General features: G+C 40.6%; 1 protein-coding gene and 1 pseudogene across 1 annotated transcript in view; one reads left to right on the top strand and one right to left on the bottom strand.

Annotated features, from left to right (window-relative positions):
* The window catches only part of ANKRD28 (ankyrin repeat domain 28), a 235,172-nt gene that overhangs the window by 162,920 nt on the left and 53,684 nt on the right, over window positions 1–18,568 (bottom strand). The gene's annotated exons all lie outside the window — the stretch shown is intronic.
* Window positions 12,944–15,329, top strand: LOC141983494 (fructose-bisphosphate aldolase A pseudogene; annotated as a pseudogene).

Below are 18,568 nucleotides of genomic sequence, written 5' to 3'. Positions count from 1 at the left end.
AATTCCAACATTCTAACTGCTTTCACATGTTACTGTACAGAACAACAGAGCAGTCCTCATTTAACTCTCTGAAGACAGAGTATTTTAAACAGAAATCCCCTAAAAACTAAGATATAAAACTAGCTTTTAATGGTCAGTTACTTTAAAAAGATAAACTAACCATTATTTACCATAAACATTACTTTTGCTACTAGATAAACACATACACATACACACACACACACAATACAGAAGTTTGAAAAATGACTCCAAGCATAATGTAGCCTTCATTAATCGCATATTCCAACAAACTGAATTTATATTTTGACCTAAATTTGCTTAAAGTAACTGTGCTGGTCTGTGGGCGTATTATACAACTGCATCATGTGCCATAAACTGTTGGAAATGCTTCAGTGTTAAGCAAACGGTGTTTTTTTGTTCCTACTAGACAATATAAAGATTTTTTGATGGCTGTCAATCACTGATCAATTCACAATATATAAAAGGAGAACAGGTTGAATGATCTAGGAGACTAAGCAACAAAATGGCAGATGAAATTGGATGTTGAAAATGCAAAGCAACGCACAGTGGAAAACAAAATCCAGAATGATGGGGTCTAAGCTAGCTGTTAACACTCAAGAAAGATCTTGAAGTCATCATCAATAGTTCTCTGAAAACATCAGCTCAATGTGCAGCAGCAGTCAAAAAAGCTAACAGAATATTAGGAACCATTAGGAAACAAAAAATATCATAATGCCACTATATAAATCCCTGGTACACCCACATCTTGAATACCACATGTATTCAAGTTCTGATTGCCCTATCTCTAAAATGATATATTAGAAATGGAAAAAGTACAGAGAAGAGCAACAAAAATGATCAAGGGTATGGAATAGCTTCCATATGAGGAGAGATTAAAAAGATTCAGATTGTTCAGCTTGGAAAAATGATGACTAAGGAGGGATATGAAACATCTATAAAATCATAGATCGTATGGAGAAAGTGAATAAGGAAGCGTTATTTACCCCATTCACGTAACACAAGAATCAGGGGTCACCCAATTAATTTAATAGGCAGCAGGTTTAAAACAAACGTAAGGGAGCACTTCACACACTGCAGTCAACCTATGGAACTCACTGCCGGGATCGATTGTGAAGGTCAAAAATATAACCGGGTTCAAAAAAAGAATTAGATAAGTTCCTGGAAGATAGGTCCATCAATGGCTATTAGCCCAGGTGATCAGGGATGAACCCACATGCTTTGGGTATCCCTAAGGACTCTGATTGTTAGATGCAGGGAATGGATGACAGGGGATGGATCACTTGGTGATTGCCCTCTTCTGTTCCTTCCCTTTGAAGCATCTGGCATTCGTCACTGCCAGAAGCAGGATACTGGGCTACATGGATCATTAGTCTGACACAGTACGGCCATTCTTATGTTCTTATCTGATGCCTCTTAATTATTCTTACTCTGAAGTCCTATGTACCAGTCCAGGACAAGAAAAAGAAAAAAAAAACAAACAGTCTCAAGTGTTTTAACTGCTTTAGATATTAACAGATGTGATTTTTCAAAAGCTTAAGAATCAAAGTTATTCCTACTATCAGCACTGCCATTCCAAACCACTGTAGATATTTTAAAATCATATGCCCACCCTTCAATAGTTTCACCACACTATATCAAAACGTGTTAAACAATTGCTAACACTTCCTGGAAAAAATCTGAGGTGGGGAGGAGAGGGAGGGAGCATATTTTAAAGTATTTTTGTAGATTATGTAGTCTATTGGTTAGAGGTCAGGACTGGCAGAATTTAACCCAGATGTCTTGTTCACTGTGTGACTCTGTGGCAATATATAAACTCTGTACCTAAATTTTCTTATTTCTAGTGTTTGAATAATAATGCTTTCCCACCTTTGTAAAGCCTTTTTTATTTCTCTATATAGTTAGTTATTATAATTCCATACAAGATCTTTGGGAAAGTTACAACTAAGGACATTTTAATAAAAGGAAGGATTGTGTGTTCTGTCAAGCTTATCTATTTCACTTGTCTGTCTACATGGTGGTGGGAGGGGTCACAACTGTCCACAGAATGCAGGATGACAGAGGATTTAAAGAACAAGGCTCAGGTAAATTTCATACAGATGTTCTTTAAGAACCAGGGAAGAGACAGAAAACGTAAACAGTAAAATTATTTCTACATGTAACAAAGATTTCCATGGGATGTCAGCAGCTCTTCCAAGATACGATACCCACTGAAACGTTTTCTGATACACTGCATATATGAAAAATATTTGCCTTCCATTTATGAATACTCTTCAGAAATTGACAATAGCTTGCATATGTGACCAAAAATTACCTTCGAAAAAATCAGACTACTAGATACTGTAAAGTAGCTCTCCCACCCCACCAATGTACTGTTTTGGCGGATGGATACAGGGCAGAGGTTGGTAGTAGTCAATATCAAGGAATGTTTTTCTCCTTTCTTCCCACCTTCATTATGAGACTATAACTAGCCATTAGTTTACTGGGTCCATATGTTGTGTGGAAATAAGAAGTCTTCAAAGATATACAAATATTTAAGGAGAAATATGAAGAAAAAAGTTAAGTATTGTTTTATTGCAAATTACAATTATAATTTGATATGCTAGCTAGATGCTTTCACTGTGATTTGGGAATTCCCTACTTATCTTTGCAATTCATGACCTATCTAGCTATGTGAAGAATCCAACAAGAAGTCCAATGAATATATTTACTATGAGGAATATAATGCTTCATACTTACAACAAAAAAGTGGAAGATTGGGCACAGTGATTTAACTATAACTACAAAAGAGATTAATAAAAAATATCTGGATAAGTTTGACACTTATTTTGGAAATTTTGCCCATAAAATATTTATGTAAAGTTGGTATGGCAATTCACCATATTTTTTTCTTGTACACATTTACTGTAACTTAATTTTTAGAATGGAAGTGTTACCATGTTCATACTGGAAAGAGTTAAAATGCAATTACATCACATCTAGCCACAGCTTTGTTTAAATAAAAAAAAATCAATATTGTATTAATTTCAGTGGCTATTTAACCCATATACCTAAGGGGTCAAAAACACACCACAAATCTGCCATTTAACAACTACACCACCACACATAGGGGACAATGAACTCCAAGAACATTTTGACTTTTTCTTATAATGAACCAGCAGCATAATTGTTGTTTTATATCCTTCTTAAGATATCTGATCTGGACTGAAAATACAAATGGATTGAGTGAATGCCTAATAAATTACAATATACCAGAGTGGGTCAATCTGAATACTAAAACATAATAGTAATTTGTTCTTGGTTTTTTAAACAAAATTCTTATTTTTGATTCAAATAATTTCTTAAGTAATTTCAAATGTACTCTAAACCAATCTACTCATTTTGAAATTTAAAATGGGCTGCAGAGGGATCCCTTTGCTTTACAAATACCTAGGAAATACCACTGTTACATTACAAAGTCTACTCTGAGTACTAGATGCATAAGTTTATATTCCTATAAAAACAAAAACAAAAGATCAAGACTTTAACCCTTAGCCTCTCTGCATGTTTTCCAGGCCCGGTGGGAACGAACTGTCAAACTGGATACACAAATTCATGTTGTTTTTTTTTCCTTGTTAAAAAGTAGTAAAATGTATTCTGGTGGTGCTGCAGTAATAACAGACTGGAAGACTTCTCTATTTGGACTCTGAACTTTCTTCTCAAGAGGGAGAAGCAGCGCATTCCTGAACTGACTTAGGAAAGGGGCTACCATCATTACAGTGCAACCACCATCGTCCTCTATTTCTCAGGCAATTATTAATTGCCCTATAAGAAAGCAGGGCTTTTCAACTTACCACTCAGAGTGAGTGCTGCAATGGTAGGATATCAACACTGAAGCACGTTGTATTTTAGGAGGATAATTGGCTACAGCAATGGTCTATGTGGTATCCTCTCGCTAACCAAATAAAATCAGGTAGATAGTTTAGTCGCAGTTTCTTCTGAATAGTGGTAGAAATTCAGTAACAGCCAACAGACTGAGAAATTAAGCATATATGTTCAAGTAGATGGGAGACATTTTATTTTACATTGTATTTAACTGGCAGTCTATGAAACAGGTAGTGAAACACGTACTTTTATTTCATGTTTGGAAGTACACTGCAACTTCTCTATCAACGGTGGGAGTTGAGCACTTAATATTAGAAAAGAGTGCCACAGATACTCAAAGTACTTATACTAAAAGGTAGGTATCACTACACACCACACCTCATGACACCCGCAACTCTACAACTTTTAAATAGAACAACGCTCAGAAACACCTTTCAAGTAGACTAAATATGAGAGAGAAGAGCCAAGAGTCATTGAAAAGACCAGATAAAGATGCTTTTTACAATATTTTAGGCAGTCAATTACATTTCTGGTGGTAAAAGTGAAGGCCTGCTGCCAAGAACACCTTACCACTGGCTCCCAAGTGCCTCACCATTTAGCTTACTTTTCTAACAGTTCCATGAGGTATAGCAGGAGAAAAGGAAGGTCAGAGAAGGAAACAAAGGAAAAAAAGGTAGTCATAGAGAGCTGGACCTTACCCACTTATACATAAAAGGTGGCTCCTAAGCCTAGATATCTCATACAACAGCTCAACTATTTCCATGCCACCATATCAAACTTTTGCCATTTTCAGTGTTCATTCAATGCATGTGTAATTTTCCAGGTTAGTCTGATTTTATGCTATTCCCCACCATCCATATACCCTTTTTAATTTTATTTTATAACTCCAAGCCTTTTATTCTTCTTGGTATGTTGATGTTAATGAAAGATGTGTGGCTAAATCCTCTACACTGCTTTGTAAACTCAATCTCCCTAAGCTAGTTCTAGCCTGTATTGCTGCAGTAGTCGGCACTTAATGTAGTTAATTATTTCCAGCAACTGATTTTAAAAAGAGAAAATTCCACTGAACAAAGCTCAAGAATAGAAGCTTGAAGCCTGGAACAACAAACTAGGTCAATATCTAAAGAGAAGACTTAAAAAAAAATACTAACCAATAGTTTTACAACCAACTGCAAGTACATAACACATACTTAGAGCTAGATCTTGAGTTCAGACCTAGCTATGAGTTTAACCCACACCACCCCAGGAGGCATTGTGACTCAGACACTAAGTCACAGTTCCTCCCCTGCTTCCTCATTGCTCCTGGGGGAATGAGGCAGAACGGGGAAAGGGCTTGTATATGCCAACAGTAAGTTACTAGACCCCTCCCTTCTATTGCTACTCTGGCTTGTCTGTGTATCACAGTGGGGTGCAGGACGAGATAAGGGGCTATTGAGGAGATGAGCCAAGCTTCTACCTGTTTTGCCAAACTCCCTACCTGCCCACATTTTGGGTGGTGGGTCCTGTTTCACCTATCTCTGAACAAAGGGGCATTTAAGTGTTCCCTCATTTAGTCTGAGCAGAAGATGTGACATCCATCCGCATCAACACGGTTCCTCACAATCCCCAGCATAATATCATTATTAATTTAACAATAAATAAATATAGTGAACTTTACTGCTGTGATTCACATAGCTGTTAGTGAGCCTGGCTAACAAAATGATCCATGAACCATAATTCGCAAGAGCACTGTATGAAGGGAAGGGAAGGGGGGGGTTGCACAATTAAGATGGTCTGCACGAGTCTCATACATATTCTGACATCTACAGCAAAGGCATGCCAGCACCATGATAGTTATTTACAAGTACTAAACTTACCTAAAATTTTCCTTTCTTCTATTAAGGTCTGCAGATCTGTTACATTGGGAACGTCAGCCTTTTGCAGCTTAGGGACAAACCCAGTCACTCGTAACAGGGGAACATCCAGATCCCTGAAGTTCCCTTCAGTTCAGACAACTTCCACAGTAATTTCTACTTTCCTATATAATGGATTGTGTTAACTGTATTTTGAATTCCCACCCACTATGTGCTACCAATCTGGTATCTACCTCAGATAGAATATGGATGAATGCACATTGAGGGACCTTCTGATTTATTAAATGAAGACCAAAGAGGGTCTAAGTAGTGGTGGGCTAAGAGGCCTCTTATTGCCTGCTTGTTCTTCCATGTGGACTGCTGTCCCTCTCCACACTCCATCCTGAGATGTGGCGGTGGACAACCCAGGTAAACTGCAGCACACGCTGGGAAAAGTATCATGGATGTTATGGTATGGCAAACAGCAGCAACAGCTGGTTCCCACAGCCAAATACTTTCCCAAGCTTTTAGGTGTGATGGGAAACCCCATCCCCTTATTACATCTTCCCAAGGAGCATGAGGAGGAATGTACAGATATAGCTTGTCTAGGAGAGCTGCCGAGCTCCTAACATAACAGTGCCTGAAAGAGGCTGATCTTTTTTCATCATTACATATGTATAAAACTGCATAACTCAGATTAGGTCAGCTTGCCTTCCTTCCCTGAGGGGAAAAAACTCCCTTTGTGCACATACATTCACACAAAGACTACAGCACATGACTGTACTCTGGTCTTTTCTGCATTGACCTGCTGCTATGCTGTACTCTGAATATCAGCTTGGAAAACAGCACTGATTTCATTTAGTTCCCTTTTGGAAGTCTGTCCCTATAATCCTGCTTCAGAGGAGGGAAGCAAAACTGGGTTCAGAGATTGCTCCGAAAGTATTTCCAGTGCCCATCACCCACCACTTCCTAAAGTAATGTAGGCTTACTCGCTCCCCTCCCCAACATGGGTCCCTGTTGGGTGTTTCAACATCCTGGCTTGAGGTTCAACAACAGACTCCACAGAATCTGTCTCTCTCTCTTCTTCATGGGATCCCCATGGGCCAGACAGATCCGTTTCCCCCTTGGAGATTAAGCAGCTCAACTTTGCAGTCAGGAGAGGGGCTATTGGCATGGGCTCTAGGGACTCAAGCATGTTCTTCTAACTGGCAGTGTGCCTTTTTGCCTACTCTACTTGTGGAGATAGAGGAGGGGAAGAGGCTTGCCCCGGAGGCAGTTTTTTCAGTCCTGCCTGCCTCCTTTGCTGCAGAGGGAGAACACTGCACTCTGCCCACAGAGCTGGCTGAGCTCCCTGTCAAGGTATTTGATGATGTCAGTGAAGCAGGAGTCACAGACCCTTTCCTTTGCCTTTTCTTAGCCTAGCTTTCTCCATGAAGCCTGTGAACACAATCAAAAGGGGAAGCAGATGTGAGCAGACAACCTCCCCAGAATGCAATCCTCCAACATGAATGGGAGTCAGAAAGACAATGCTATTGAACTAAAATGTTAGTCATCAATCTGAAAAAAAGTTTGGTATTTTCCTCAGAAAAGCTCTCCAGCAAGGAGATCTACCTGAGCTGCTGGACACCATGAAAGCAGAAAAAAATGGAGGAAACTTCCAGAGGCAGAGCATTCCCTCTGCTGCCAATGATTGATAATAGTTATGTTCCCACTCCCAAGCTGTAGACAGACTGAAGTACCACTGCAGTGGATCTGTGACTCTTGTGACCAAGAAAAATGTAATCTTTTCCTAGTTGTAACCATATCTGCCCTTCCCAAGGCATATCCCACATTTTCTTCTGGGAGTTTTTCAGGATATTTTTAGCTTGAGACAGAAGTGGTTAAATTTTATACAAATGTATGTAAGGCTTTGTCTACAGTACAGCTGGGATCCACGCTCCGAGATCGATCCACCGGCGGTCAATTTAGCGGGTCTAGTGAAGACCCACCAAATAGACAGATCGCTCTCCAGTCGACCCCTGTACTCTACCCCCGATGAGAAGAGTAAGCTAAGCCAACAGGAGTTTCTCTCCTGTCAACTCCCCGTGGTGTAGACCCCGCGGTAATTTGACCCACGGTATGTCGACTTACCGAGATAGTGTAAACATAGCCTAAATCACCATACAACCAGGAGATAATGGGACTCCGGACTGACCAGAGGCTTTCAGGTTGGAGGGGGTTTTTTGTTATTCAAATGTACTAAACAAAACTGCCTTCTAAAAAGATAGGAAAACAATTTATTCATAAAAAGAAAAGGAGTACTTGTGGCACCTTAGAGATTAACCAATTTATTTGAGCATAAGCTTTCGTGAGCTACAGCTCACTCTATCCGATGAAGTGAGCGGTAGCTCACGAAAGCTTATGCTCAAATAAATTGGTTAGTCTCTAAGGTGCCACAAGTACTCCTTTTCTTTTTGCGAATACAGACTAACACGGCTGTTACTCTGAAACCAATTTATTCATATGCACACTTTCATATATTAGCCTTTATAAATTTATCACAATAAAGTGATTCTTGCAACTGAACTTTAGGTAACGTGTAAAGAGTTATATTTAAAAAAACTGTAAAATCAGCTGTGCGAATCAGTAACAGATTATTATAGGTTTGTCACATCAAAGAGCAGGAGGAAAAATCTTTGTGGTTAAAATAAGTTGCTAGGGTTACAAAATGTTTGCCTTTACAACCCAAGTCTGTTTAAAATTCTTATGGAATTCTAATGTGTACAACAGCTTAAGTCAGGAATATACACCATTTCCATTTAAACTATTTGGGAAACAGTAAAATATGATTCATGTCATTCTGGAAGGGTGGAGGACAAACACTGCATTCAACTATTTAAAATCTTCAGTGATGACTCATGAGCTATGGGCATTTCCAGAATCATTCACTTTTTCAAAGTAAAAGACTGCTGTTGATTATTCAAGAAATTATCAGCAAAGATTTGCTAAACAGTAGATCTAGCTTTCAGCGTACCCATTCAATTCCTACAATACTGTAAATAGATGGGAAAGTTTCCTCAAAACAAACAAGAGTGGACTAGGTGGAGTTGAAACTACCCCACTTCAAATGTTAAAGAGATATAGTTGTGAATCTCTTGTCCCAGGGCTGCATAAAAACTTTCAAATTCAACATTACAGTTCTTTGATCCTCATCAGTAACAAAAGAATACCCTCTTGCAATCTTTTTCCATGCCTGTGTAATCACAGAAATCCTTCCTTTTGGTCAAATTTTCAGAAGCCAACAGCAACCTCAAATTTTCCAATAAAAACAGTGTGAAATACTAAATGGATGCAGAAATCCAAGCTACAGAAAGTAGAAAGCAAAACCAAACTGCTGCCTACTTAGAGAGATTTTTGTGAAGACAAAACCTGAAATAAATGTGCACTGCCAGGTTCTTCCCATGATCAGCAAGATTTTTTTTTATTCATGGTCTCTGGAAAAATGTCAAGTCACTCTTCCTATTAATGTTTTGTGAACTACTGTTCTAATCAGACTCTTCCTTGGAGAAAGTGTAATGGGTTAAAGATAAATGCCATCCATACACTACGTTAATACAATGCCATAATTTAAACTATATGCACAGTCAGGAAAAACAAACTTATGGTATCCATAGTAACCTTAGGTCAGCTTTGACTCACATGGAGTATTTTCTGTTCCTATACATATCAGTAACAGGAAATACCTCAAATTAGCAAGAGAACTAAATTACCATTGTTATGGATACCAACACTTTTTTCTCTCTCTTGTATATCTAAATTCTCAGCCTTGCTGCACATGCTCTACCCCAACTCACTTTGCAAACGTAGTGAGAGCCAGGATTATTAATCATCCCACATGCATTCAAAGCAGGATTGGTTTTGTCTGTCTGTTTTTGGGTGTCCTAAATTTCTTGGAGGATCTTAGGATCCCTCAGGAGACCTCATTCCCATGACATCTGGGAAGGGGCTCCTTACTGGCAACAGCAGGTGGACCCAGGGGCAGGAAGTTCAGTCAATATAAGCTTCTATAGGATGAGGGAACTTATCTGAAGCTGCAGGAGTGGAGGGCACCCCCCCAAAAATTAATGAGTGGGATGGAAAAGCCAGCATCTTTTCTCTAGATACCTCAAACATCATACCAAGAGTCAATGTTTATTCCATATTTGGGAGAAGTGTACATCCCATCACCAAGATTTAAGGATAGCCCTTTCCAGCAAGTTATTAATTCCTTCCCTCCCTTTTTTGCATAGTAAGGAACAGAGGGGAAAATTTGTGTAACTGTTTAATGCAGTGTATTTTATTTTCTTTAAAGAAAGACTGGTGGTCAGAAATTGAAATAAATTCAGTAGGTATGAGACATTCCAATAAATGGTCACAGAGTGCTGCCCAAAGCAAGAAAACTGGTCCCTCATTAGCACGCATTCCTATCAATTGGATACACTTACTTTGCTGCCAAGAAAAAACTATTTATTTTGCTTAGATCTTTCTTAAGGGCCCCTAAATAGCCCTCTCAACATCCTGGCAATAAACTTTTTTCCCCACTCTTTTGTTGGATTGCACCAGCAATCCATTATCTTTCTCCAAGATTTCGTAATTCCAAACAGCACCCTCCTTATCTGAAGATCCCATAAAGCTATTCCTAAAGAAACTAACATCCCTAACTAGGAAATCTCTGTATGAAGAAAGCTTTCATTATCTTCTGGAGGTTTGACTTTGTGGCAAGTGTGCTTCACCTACAATACTAGCTCACTGCAACAATAAAAAAGCTTAAATAATTATACAAGTGTCAAATGAACATATCTTCTTTAAAGTCATTTCCATAGCTCCGCCCTCCTCAGAAATACTGTCTAGATAGAATTTCTAGGGAGATGGGGATCTAGGTAGTGTTGCATGTGTGGGCCTGAATATCCTCCCTCCTCAAAAAAGGCCATTTCTGTAGAAAATTTTTTCCAGCATACTGAGTGAATATGAATGCAGACAAAGGAAATCTTTCAATTCCCAGTGGACCAGCCTTATAGTTCAAAAACTCCAACAACCCTCTCTTCCAAGTCAGAAAGAAATCTTCAAGAGAACATTTCCTGACAGAATGTAGAAGTGGATATGATTCACTTGGGAAACGGGGGGGGGGGGGGGGATTAGAAACATTTAATGGATACACAGAGCATGAGTACACAGACCATTTTAAAAAGCCAGTTAAAGGAGCATTACACACAGCAGAAATTCTACTTACAACCTCTATGAATTAGCAACTTCATTATTTTATTTACTGCTGTTTTATGTATTTTGTCACTGTACTGAGAACAAAACTTTCAGAGCTTGATTTTCCAGAATATATATATGCAATTATAGATACAGTAGCCCTGTGAAGAATCAGGATATTGTGTTTGCAAAACGGTAGAGGCTCCCCACCACAATGTATTCAATTTGCATGTGCTACCACAATAATTTCATGTGTGTAACTGTAAAAAAACTAAGTGTCCTTTTAAAAATCGCACCAATTGGCAAAAAGATTTTATTATTTTTAACTATAGTTGAGAAACAAAGGATATCAGGACATAAAAAATAAGAAAATAAAATCAATTTTGAAAAGATACATCTGTATCTCAATACTCTAAACTCTCCCTACAATTCCAGGTTTATATCCTCTGAGACTGTCAGAATAATGGCTTTCAATTCATTATCATCAGGATTTTGTGTTTGTTACATACAAAGAGCACTTTTAATGGTTATTCAATATTTTAAGCCTTGTTTTACAAATTGGAGCAGGAATTAATTTATTTCATATTACACTTATCCATTGGCTGACATGCACAGCTATAACAAATAGGCAATGTGACCATTTTAATTGAGGCATTTCATTCAATTCAGGGGTTTCAAAAATATCTTTCATATACATTTGAATAAATATTAATCTGACATTTTATTTAGTAGGATTCTTGAAGAACAACATTTTCACAACACTGGCTACCGCATAAAAGACTAAATATTAAAAACAAAGATTAATCAATATGAAAATAGAAATCCCTTAAATCATGGACTTCTAAATGTCTATACCCCATATCCTACAGCTTATGCACATGAGTAATTTGCATTGAATTCAATGGCTCAACTCAAGTGTAAAGTTAAGCACATGCTTCAGTGTTTGCAGAGTGAAAGCCTAACTGAAGTATACATGGAGATTCTAGTTTCTCAACTAATTTTCAGTGTTGAGAAACCTTGAGAAAAAAGGTTTGACCTGGAGTTCATATTGTTTATCACCAGACTTCCTTCTCTGTCTTCTCTCTTCTCCCCCAGCTCGTTCTCAGACACATGTAGCAGTGGAGAGGGAAAGGGGCACTGGCAGCATCACTGCCCCACAGGCAGGGTAGGTGAGGAGCTTTGGGGAAGGACAGGAGCTAACAAAGAACTGAATGTGAGGACCTGACAGGGCCGAGGACTAACAGGAGCAAAGGGAGCTTGTGCCACCCCCACATCCATGTTCCCTTCCAGAAACCAAACATCCCCATTCTCAAACCATCCTGGTTACCAATACCAAGCTGACTCTGGCTACCCCCACAAGAAATTCATCCTGTCCCTCAGCCTTTGAGAGGTGCAATGAATAAGGTCCTGCCTGCACACGCCTGCTTTCACTTCTCAGGGAAGCCTGCAAGGAATACCTGGTGTCAATCCAACGCCTTTCATCAATATTAAACATTTCTGGAAACATGGTATGCGTATTACACACCAAGTAGTCACATCTGTAAAAAAAAGTCACATGGAGCTGCACAAAATGTGGCAGGTGGGTTTATTCGTAACACATCCCCACCAGATATATAAAGTTGAATTGAGAAAAAAGTTATCAGGCCTCATCTCCCCACTCTGTGGCAGACTGCCCTCTCAGTGGGCAGATTTTCCATTCCTAAAAGCTCTCAGCCCAGTGAAGAGAACTGCTCCTCGTCCTCTTCAGGTCTATCAACCTTATCCTTGAGTAAAGGAAGACTACAATGGCTGGGGCAGGTGAATGTACATGTGGCTGGCTAAGCTTGGCTGGATGAGGAAGAACAAATAAAAGAGGTAGTAGCTCAAAGGGATGGACAGATTAGAGAAATGAGAAAGTCAAGTGTGAAAAAGAAAATCAAGACTAGAGAGACCAAGAGGACGACAACGACAGAAGAAGTTAAAAGGAGATAAATTCAAAAAACCTCACTTAGTTTAAGCTAAATATGTTGGGCATGCAGAAAGCGGGTAAAAATTAAACAAAGGAGGTATAAAGGAACTGACTCATCTCTTCTCTACCCCTCCAGTTCCTAAATCCCTTCCATGTGCACTTCTGGCTTCACACCCAAAACTCCTTTGCACCTTCTGGCATATATACGATGGTTATATCTTGGTTTTTCATTTTGAAAATCTCATCACCTTAGCAAGAGTATGAGTCAGCAGTGAAACACAAAAGGGAAATGACCCCCTCCTACAAAAGTGATGTACAGGGCTGCAGGGGATTATGCCAAAGCAACTGCAGCGTAAAGGACCTCTTGGCCGGGAGGGTTGGGGGGAAAATGGGACAGAGCATTGCTGGGCCCCTTATCCCAGACGCCATAAATCCTGTCTGCAGATCTGTATTCAGCATGCTACAGAATATACTCAAAATGAAGTATAAGAAGAAATAGAGAGTGTAGAGCAGCTGCAGCAAAACAGGCACGAAAATCAGAAAAGTGACCAGGGATACCTGAATGATTGTATGGAAATGACTTAAATATATGTCTGCTATATTATGGATCCCACATTGTTGTGAGCTAGTAAACTCTGTAATGAACATTTTGGCTGCTGCAAATTTCACCAGGCAGGACAAAAGAATGATATGGAACTCAGACAATCTACTGTCCCCTTGGGGAACTAAAACCAAACTCCATATAAGTAAACCTAGCAAATATTTCCAGACACCGAATGTAGTAGCAAACAGAAAAAGCTGGTAATTCCAGAATGATTTACTGCAAGTAGCTGAAGTGTAAATACTATACTTTTAGTAAGCTACTGACAAAACTAAGTTTTTGAATCTGCAATTAGTTCAACTTGACTATATTTTTGGTGGCTTTTCATTCTAGTTTGCACTCATATAACTTGAGCAGAAAAATATTGAAGTAAAAATCCCTACTTATCCTTAAGCCATCCTAATGGCTAATTATGGAAATTAAGGTATATTTCACACAATCAAAAAAATGTGATCCTACTGAATATTGCTCTTAATGGGTATGCTTGTTTAATACAAAAACCCAGTTTTCAAGCTGTGACCTCTGGCCTGATAGGTAATTAACAGCTGAAGAAAACAAAGTACCACTACTACAGACCACAACATAATTTGCATCCCCCATGCCTAATTCTCCATATAACTCTCTCCCCTCACACACACTATTCACCTACACTTTAAATATGATTTTTTTAACAAAAGAAAAAGCCCCCGATAAACACAAATTTAAACCATTCAACTGCACATCTAATAAAAAGTGTGGTAGCCAACAGCTGAATTACATGTCAGAGTGTAGCACACGAATCTGAACACCTTAAAGAAATTGCATTTGATTTACATTTTTATAAATATGAATCTAATGGGTTGAAGGAAAGACCACTTCATTAATTTTCAGCGTGTTTCAGGTTTAAGAAGAATAAATGTATGCAAGTTCTGAGACAGACAAAACAAAACCCAAAACTTTATTTCCAACATGAGCACAGGATTTCAAAGCTTTCCCATCAGCCCAAGCATACCCCACCCAAAAAAATCCCATCACTTACAGAGGCTGTAAGTAGCAGCTGCCACCAGCTTCTGAATCTTGGAACTTTCTTGTTGCTCTACTCCTTCTACAGAGTACCACGCAAGCACCTGATTTCACCAGGCACCTCGAGACTCCACCTAACTACCGATTCACTGCTGCTTCTACCTAGAATGCAATCAGTTATTTATCCTGCCTCACATCTCTGAGCACACCCCCTCCCACCTGGCCATCCTGGAGAACGCCAACGTCCTGGCTCGCTACACCAGCAACTGACAGCAGAACGGGATCGTGCCCATTGTAGAGCCGAAAATCCTGATCAATGGGGGACCATGACCTGAAGCGCTGCCAGTATGTCACCAAGAAGGTGCTGGCAGCCACGTACAAGGCTCTGAGCGACCACCACGTCTACCTGGAGGGGACGCTGCTGAAACCCAACATGGTGACAGCCGGCCATGCCTGCACCAAGTAGGACAGCCATGAGGAGATCGCTATGGCAACAGTCACCGCCCTGCGCCGAACCATGTTGTGCCGCCCGCTGTGCCCAGCATCACCTTTCTGTCCGGTGGGCAGAGTGAGGAGGCTTCGCTCAACCTCAACGCTATCAACAAGTGCCCCCTGCACAAGCCCTGGGCCCTCACCTTCTCCTACGGCCGCACCCTGCAGGCCTCCGCCCCCAAGGTCTGGGCCGGCAAGAAGGAGAACGCCGAGAACGCCCAGGAGGAGTACATCAAACGGGCCCTGGCTAACAGCCTCGCCTGCCAGGGGAAATACACCCCAAGTGGCCAGGGCAGAGCCGCTGCCAGCGAGTCCCTCTTCGTCTCCAACCACGCCTACTAAATGTGGGGTTCCCTCCCCCGCCCCCCCGCTGCCTGCACCCGTTTTGTGGAGTCTAGTGTGGCTGGCTCCTGGCCTGCAGAAGAGCCGAGCTAACTCTGGAGGGGTGTGAAGAACCCAGGAGTCCAGGCCCCCCTTCCCCTGTTGTTGTGGCTGTGTCTCAGCTTCTGCTCCCCACCCCCCTTTCTGGTGACAGACAACACTCCAGGCGTGCATCCCATGACGGAGCTGCTGGGCCCCCCACCCCCGAGATCCTACAATAAAGAGGACACTATTTAAACCGGGGGGGGGGGGGGGGAGGGAGATGACACAGGACGGGACACACACATCCTGTTTTAGTTCTTTGGGTCCTTACCAGTAGTCCCACACACATAATTTCACCTCTCTCCTTCCCCCATGCCATCTTCTTCCCTACCCCATCACTCACACCAATCCATTAGTTCATTTTCTTCCCCACTAATCAGAATTAGCATAAATCCCACAATTTTTTTTAGAAAATGACATTTTTTAAATGTCTAGCTATATATACCCACCAAAATAGTCAAGATGTATGCATGACATACCTAAGATACTACATGACCTAATTTTTGTAATCCTGGTATTCTCTTGTCACTGTTTGCTCACTCTTGTGTTTTGATTTTAGATAGTAAGGTCTTCAGGGCAATGGGCATGCCTACTGTTTCATTAACTTCATTTCTGGATACTCAGTGAATATATAAATTATAATTTTTGAAAATGAATATTTTAGCAGTGGGATGGGAAAGTGATCTAGGAGAATTAAGAGAAAATGGGCATAAGCGGTGTTTTAATGAAGTAATTTTACATTTTGCTGACAGTAGCTCTGCATTCATACTTACGAAGGCATATTTTCTTACATACCAATTCCTTATGCTCTATAAAGCCTTCAGTTCATAAAGAGAGCACTAAAATGCATCAGCATGCTGATCTAACGGTAATGTTCTGCACTCATGGACAAGAGATAAATTTGACTCCGTCTTAATTTGTTTTTCCAGGCTAGCAGGAGAGAGGTGAACCAGCACACACGGCTTGTTTACACAAGTTTAGTCTGTACTAACTCACATTAATGCAGATTGAAAATGCTTGCATATGCATGATGCAAACCAGGGGTGGGCAAACTTTTTCACCCGAGGGCCACATCTGGGTGGGGAAATTGTATGCGGGGCCATGAATGTAGGGCTGGGGCACAAGGTTGGGGTGCGGGAGGGAGTGCAGGAACAGGCTCAGGGCAAGGGGTGCAGGAGGGGGCTCAAGGCAGGGGTTTGGGGTGCAGGAGGCGTGTGGAGAGCGGGAGGGGGCTCAGGGCAGACGGCTGATCATGTGCCCACAATGCTGCTGTGCACTACTTGGGCAATCCTCCAACTGCTAACCCACACTGCTTAGGAGGTATCTATGACTGACCCTTCTGTATACCTGTGTGCCCTCCACTGCTCCAGAGTTGACTGGATAGCCCCATCACTGTTTAAAAACTGGCACAGAGCCAGGATAGACCCTTTGCTCCTGGGTTCTAATAAATCAGCATTGCAGCAATATTACTTCTCTAGCCCTACAACATGCCTTGAGCAGCTGAATGGAGCTGTGGAGAGATCCTTGATCTCTTTGCATTCTGGAGAATAGCAATAGGGCAGGCAGCTCTTGAGGACAAGCACGACAATAAACTGTTTGAGGAGATCTCAAAAGCAGATGACCAAAAAGGAACACAACCTATAACGGACAGGAACGATCTGTTCAAGAGTCACCACTCTGAGCAGCAATGCCAACGGACTTCAAAGAAAATACAGTGCCATTTCAAGCAGAGGGATGATGGCTATGAGGTGCAGTCCTGAAGTTGGAGGTACAAAGCAAAGGCTCTTGGGAACTTCAGTGATGCAAGATATATGGTGAATCTTAAACCAAGACAGAGTAGGAACATATCCAAAAGAGATGCAAGAAAAGTTAAAGTTCTAATAGTTTATAAATTGGATTTACATTAAACGAATGTCTCTTGTTCTAACTGACATCCCATGATAACCTCTCAGTGGCCCAATACAGTGCAAAAAGTGTCAGTTCTATTTAATTACAGTACATCAGCCAACTTTTTATTTAACTACATTAAAGACTGTTAAAAGATTAAGGATGCAAAGTCAAGTTGCAGAAGCCAGAAGTTGGGACTGGACAACATCACTCAATAGTTGTCCTGCTTTGTTGTTCTGAAGCATCTGGCACTGACCATTGTCAAAAGACAGAATACTAGGGCTAGATGGACCATTGGTCTGACACAGTATGGCCATTACGTTCTTACGAAATGCAAAAATTCTGCTCCTTGTGTGTATTCATTATGACAATCTTTGGTTATATGATCACATACAATTTTCTCCCCACATGACACCTGCAATGTACAAGTCCAAATATTTCCTTTCCATCTTATGGACCTGCATCTTGACTCTGGATTGCATGCCATTAGGGAGAGGAGAGGAGAGGAGAGAAGCAAGCAAGCAAACTGGCTGAAAAAAACTGCTAAAAAGCCAGAAAGCTCCTTGTTGTTTTCTTCATGTGTTCTCAGAGTGGGCACTACCTTGTGAATTCTCTCCAATACAGAAGCAAAATGATATATGAATGATAAAGAATCCTTACCCCTTCTCCCCTTTACCCAGAAAAAAAAAAAACATTTTCTATGGGACCATGTAGTTAAACTGATTTCCCTGCCATTGCATGGGCATGGTGATTAGTGCATCTTAGACTCAGACTATCAGAGTTGGAAGGGACCTCAGGAGATCTAGTCTAACCCCCTGCTCAAAGCAGGCACAATCCCCAATTTTTTTTGCCCCAGATCCCTAAATGGCTCCCTCAAGGATTGAGCTCACAACCCTGGGTTTAGCAGGCCAATGCTCAAACCACTGAGCTATCTTGGTCCCTCCTGTTCTCCATGTGTGGCACACAATAGTTCAGCCAACTGAGAGCTTTAATACTTTATTACTTTGGTCTAATTCTGGTGGTTAGGCTTGGCTATATTATTATTTAGTGGTCTTTGATATACAGGAGATCAAATTAGAAGATCTGGTCCCTTCTGATCTTAAATTTCCTGCCCATGACTTTGAAATTGCTGTGTTAAACTTATGTACTGGTAGTTTAATTAAGCATGCCTATGTTTCAAATAGCAACAAGAAAAATGAGCACTGAGATCCACTAATGTTCAAGTTTACCACCTGAAGAATGTAGGTAGCCAATTTTTGAAAGTTTAAAATAAAGGGAGGGGAG

This window comes from Natator depressus, chromosome 2, assembly GCF_965152275.1.
Source record: "Natator depressus isolate rNatDep1 chromosome 2, rNatDep2.hap1, whole genome shotgun sequence".
NCBI classification, from domain to species: Eukaryota; Metazoa; Chordata; order Testudines; family Cheloniidae; genus Natator; species Natator depressus.
The sequence above is the reverse complement of the archived record's forward strand: the minus strand, read 5'-3'. Positions and strand labels throughout refer to the sequence as shown.